Below are 6,000 nucleotides of genomic sequence, written 5' to 3' on the forward strand. Positions count from 1 at the left end.
AGCAAAACATTGCTAGATGCAGAAACGAGATATCTGCCACTCGAGAAATTAGTTTTGGCTTTGAAGACAGCATCTAAAAAATTGCCGCATTATTTCCAAAGCCATAAGGTCGTAGTTTATACTGAATTCCCATTGAAATCACTGCTACGAAAAGCAAACTTCTCCAGAAGAATTTCAACTTGGTCCGTTGAGTTAAGCCAATATGATATTGATTATCAGCCGCGCACGGCAATCAAGGGCCAAGTGTTGGTTGATTTTATGGCAGAATTCTCACCTGCAGTAGCACCTTTGCCACCTACGAGAAAGGGGCAAGAACCACTAGCAAAGAAAAATCAGGTCCCAGCTGAATAGGATTCCTTGGAATGGAAGCTGTTTGTTGATGGATCAGAATGTAATACTGGATCAGGAATTGGGGTTATGCTTTTTCCTCCTGAAGGAGTGATGTTGGAACTATTTGTTCGGCTAGGATTCAGTGCGTCAAATAACGTGGCAGAGTATGAGGCACTTTTAGCTGGCATAAGAAGTGCAAAAACCCTGGAGGTTAAACGAGTAAGAGTTTATTGTGATTCACAGCTTGTAGTTAATCAACTGTCCGGGGAATATGAAGCCCGGAGTGAAAAGATGGCGGCATATGTGCAGGCAGCCAAGGATCTGCTTGATACCTTCGAAAGGGTATACATCGAGCAGATAAGTTCTAGACAGAATGCTCATGCAGATTCACTGGCCTGGTTGGCTGCGGCCATACCAACTGAGTTTAAAAGGAAGATAGCCGTGGAGTATTTGACTGAGCCGAGCATTGGAAGAAGTGTGGAGTTGGTCTTAGACGTGAACCAAGGTCCAAATTGGATGGATCCAATTATGGAGTTCTTACGAAATGAGATACTCCCCACTAATAAAAAGGAGGCTCAGCAAATAAGGACCAAATCTGCTAGGTTTTGGCTGTCACCTGAAGGGAAATGGTACAGAAAGTCCTTTACAGGTCTCTATTTTGCTTTGTGTGTACCCTGAGATGGTGCAGAAATTCCTACACGAAATTCATGAAGGGACTTGTGGAAGCCATGCTGGGGGTAGATCCATTGCCCACCGAACAATCACTCAAGGATATTGGTGGCCATACATGCAAGAAGATGCAAAGATGTATGTAAAAACTTGTGAGAAGTGTCAGAAGTTCTCACCAATGATTCGAACACCAGCAGAAGACTTAGTGCCATTAACGAGTCCTTGGCCATTCGCTCAATGTGGAATGGACATCGTGGGTCCACTTCACAAAGCAACAGGAAACAGGAAATTTCTGTTGGTAGCAACAGATTATTTCACCAAGTGGATTGAAGCAGAACCATTGGCTAAAATCACTGAACCTATAATAGAAAGGTTCGTATGGAAAAGCATCATTACTCAGTTTGGGGTCCCCTATTCGTTGATTAAGGATAATGGATCCCAATTTCAAAAAAAATTCAAAGCATTTTATGCCCAGTATGGAATAAGGAACTACTACTCAACCCCAGCCTATCCTCAGAGTAACGGGAAGGCAGAAGCTTCCAACAAAACCATTCTTGATGGGATTAAGAAGAGGTTGGATAAAGCAAAAGGGAAGTGGTCTGATGAGTTACCACTAGTACTATGGGCACATCGTACAACGCCTATGAGGTCTACGGGAGAGATCCCCCTACTCATTAGCGTGCGGAACAGAAGCAGTTATACCTTTAGAAGTTGGCCTTCCCACCAATAGGACTGCATTGGTGGAAAGTGAGGGCAATGACATGGCCCTTGAAATTGAACTCGACCTAGCCGAAGAAAGAAGAGAGAGAGCCCTGGTTCATTTAGCCTCTTACCAGGAGCAACTAATGAAGAGCTACAACAAGCACGTTCACCCACGGGAATTCGGTGTTGAGACCTTGTGCTTTGTAAGGTGCTCGGCAACACCAAAGTGGCAAACGCAGGCAAGTTGGGTGCCAATTGGAAAGGCCCATATCGGGTTACAAAAATTGTGGGCATAGGGGCTTACAGATTGGCAAACCTGGACGAGAATCCGGTGCCAAGGCCTTGGAATATCCATAATCTGAGAAAGTTCTTTGTTTAAAAGACTTCAGTCTATTTGTGAAGAACATTGTGATTATGTGGGAATTACGAATATAATTCCCTCGTTTTTATTATCTTTTAGTTACAAGGGGTAACGGGCACGAATGCCACGAACGAATACACGTATCCAATCCCTAGATATGTGAGACTTAATCTGTTTTTAACCATACAAAATACTTGGTTTGCATACGAATACATGCTTGGAAACTTGATTTACATACGAACACATGTATACTTATTCGATCTGACTAAGTACGAGAAACTTAAAAACATCTAAGTATGAGACACTTAGATATGATTTGCATATGCATATATGCATAAGATTGCCCAAGAGTACATAAATCATATAAGTACGAGAAACTTAATATGTCCGTGCAAAAGGGATTTATCCAAGCATGTGACACTTGGAGGGCATACGAGAATATGCAAATTATCCAAGTACGAGAAACTTGATATTCCAAGTACGATTACTTGAGTATTTTTCCGTAAAGCACGAGTACGCTTATTGGGTGTTTATTCAAGTACGTGATACTTGAGCAAGTATGTGAGACTTAGATTTCCATACGCACATGTACACAGGTTTGCTAAGTATGAAAACACTTGAGCACAGACATAATGAGATGTGTTAATAAATTAAACTAAGTATGAGAACTTAGATAAACATTCGTACGTACAAACAATTGCATACGAAATATCCACAGAGATGGTATGAGGTACTAGGCTAAACATTCAACACAACAGTTTATGGCCATGAGGGGCCGAGCAAAACATGTTGTTACGCCACATTGGGCCGAATACCTGTGTTACCAAAGTATGAGTATACTGATGCCACGCAAGGCTAAAAACTACGGTCACACAGGACCTTCAAAATTGTTCTAAATGTTTGGGAGGCAGGAGTACTTACTCATTAGTCCACATTTTGGACCTCCAGAGGATTCTCAACAAAGACTTCGGCACCAACCTCTGTGTTGGGACCACGACCAGTAACATCTTCCTCTAGATTGATTGTCTCGTTGGTTACCTCCCGAGCAGGTGAATGATCAGTAGTTGCCCCAAGAGACTCATTAGGTGTACTCTCATCAGCGTCAACGAATTCATTAATCTGCTGTTCAAGATCATCAGCTTGTTGTTCCACGGATTCGTGGGTAAGTGCTGCACGGTTGCTTGGTAGGTCATTTTCAACCCAGAGAGGTGAATCGTCTGCAACCCCAACTTTCGTCAAACACGCTTCCCAACATGCACTCCAAATCTGGTCCTAAATGGCCGGCATCTATTCCACGTAACTAGCGGTCGCAGCGTCAAAACCTTTTTGATACCCATCATCATAAGCTGCCTTTCTGTGCTATCAATTTCAGATAGAGCGTGGCTAAGATTGTCCTTAGCGGTTTCAAGCTTCGCCTTCATTCCGTCTACTTCTAGCTTCGCCTTGCCTCTTTCCCTTTCTAGCTTGGAGACAGTTTGCAGCAGTCTGGTATTGTCCCTGAGCAGCCTGTTGCATTCAGGTTCAATCTCCTGCATCTTTTGACCCAACACCACCATTTTTTGGATAAACTAGCCAGAACCGAGCAGTTAGCAAATGATATGGACATACGTGATAAGTAAAGAATACAAAGGAATAAATGAGATACCTTAATCCCACTAACAAGGCCAGTGGATATAAGCCGATCTGCAGGGGACGCAGATTCCTTTTGCATATCAACCGGCAACATCAGGCCTTGGGTGAGGGCCAATGCAGTTTTCTAGGAGCTGGCGCTATGCCCGGTGTGTACTGGTCGATCTCCCCTAATGAATGAAGGGGCCCAAGTTGGAGGAAGTACTTGGGTAGCCGGTAAAGGAGGTTGTTGAATGGAAGTAGCGATTTGAGCTGTAGTATCCTCGGTATCACTTCTGGGACATTTGTCCCGGTGAGCCTCATCTGCCTCTAGGGAAGTATCACGTTCCCGAGGATATGAGAAAGATCGAGTAAAGCCCCCCCCGATTACGACGGGGTGGAGGGGGAGCTTGCCCGGTCGATGCTGCCCTCCCAGCACCACGACCCCGCGCAAAGACGGTAAGTAGAGAGCTCAAATTCAAAGGTTGGCGAGTCATCGTACCTGAATTTGGTGGGGATGGAGAATATCCATGTCACGACCTAAAACCTACCTTGAAAGTCGTGACCGACCAAGCGGGTGTTAAGCCGCCGAAGGCCTGCTCATATTCTAGTTTAGGGATTTCTCGCATAATTGACATAAACCATATATAAGCAACGTATGCGGAAGCGTAGAATAAATAACATAATCCCAGAGCTTCTAAGTGTACAAGTATAAAATTACAAACCATTAGACTACACATGATTCCCCACGGTTATTCTAGCACCTCATTCAGTCCACAACTTGCTATCTACCTTAACCTGAAAAATTGGAAAAGGTTTTCATAAGCCGAAGCTCGGGTGAGAAACGTATACCAAAGTTACAAGTTTGACCATGAAAATACCCCACATTATGAAACAGTTCAAAGCAACAATCCAAATATTTCATTGAACATCCAGTACATGCATTTTAGCTCGTAAGCTCATTTCTTTGGTCCAAGGACCTTTTCATTTCATTTTTCTTTCAACTTTTGCACTTTTGAGCGATAATATCATTCAACGGTATTTTTGCTAGTCGGTTGGGGAGCGACCCCATTGAAGAGTGGTAAGATATCGTTACCCGGTGATGCCTGGCTGCATCTCCTACCTTATTACTTCATGCCACTAGTTTCTTTACATGTCCCCTAGCGCTCGAGACACCGTTCGAATGATTCATATTATCACAAGCATGTACTAACAAGAAGTGAAATTCAAGTTCCCAAAACGTATTGCCATGGTCTAGATTAACTGTAACACCAAAGATTTAATAAACAGGCCATCACATGTATTTTACTCAACATCACCAATTAAATCAAGTAAGAGGATCGAATTCCACACTTTTCAGCAAAAACAAGCAATGGCATTTTATCCCAAAATTCAGAAAAATACATGTAACCAAGGTATGCGCAACTCACCAAAAAGAAGTAGCGTTTAGCTTTAACACGCGATCACTTGCACCTAAACACATAATTATCGTGACAATTACTCACAAAATCACCTTTACTACCAACTTAGATAAAACTAGAATAGTATCATTTTATAACTTAGTTTCAGCCATCTTCGGACAAAATTCCCAAGTTCAGGCTATTTTTCGACGTTCCAAGCTCGGGGTTGTTCCATCATAACTAGAAGGCTAGGGTTGAATTTTGTCTTCTTTAATAGCGAAGGGGTTTCAATAGGATTCCTGGAGAAATCTCAAATTCACTTCAGTTAACTCAATCAGTATATTTTTATTTCCGGCTTCGACTGCCAGCAACGATTTGGTATTACAGGCACCTAGATTTCTAATGCTTCAGTTAGAGACTTAGTTATTGAAAATTTCGTGTTAATCATGTCGAGTCGTAATTTCGGAATTTGCCGAAAAGAGGGGTTTTCTGTTTTGAGCAGATGGCGGAGAGAACCCGAGAGAAAGTGAGGAGTGAGGTGGAAGAGCGATGGTTTGCGATGTTGTGCGTGATTTGTGTGTCCTGTACGAATCACTCTATTTCCTAATGTAGATACATGAAATACACATTTTAATGTAAATTAGAGAGTAAGAGAGTCAGATTACCAGAAGAGAGAGAAAAAGAGAGTTCGGCAATGGAGTCTTCCGACGAGCGGCGTGTTCGACGGGATAGTAGTCGATTACAGGAGTTCATTGCTCTTCTTTTCTTTTTTTTCCTTTGCGCTCTCTCTCTCTGTGTAATCGGTGGAAGAAGACAGGGGAAAGGTTGATATCCTAATTACTAAATGTAATTAACAAATATAATATCCTTCTTATACATGAATTTATATACTTCGGTGGCCGGATTCAAAAGGTGAATCAACGCCCATTT

Source organism: Rhododendron vialii, chromosome 4a, assembly GCF_030253575.1.
Source record: "Rhododendron vialii isolate Sample 1 chromosome 4a, ASM3025357v1".
Lineage (NCBI taxonomy): Eukaryota > Viridiplantae > Streptophyta > Magnoliopsida > Ericales > Ericaceae > Rhododendron > Rhododendron vialii.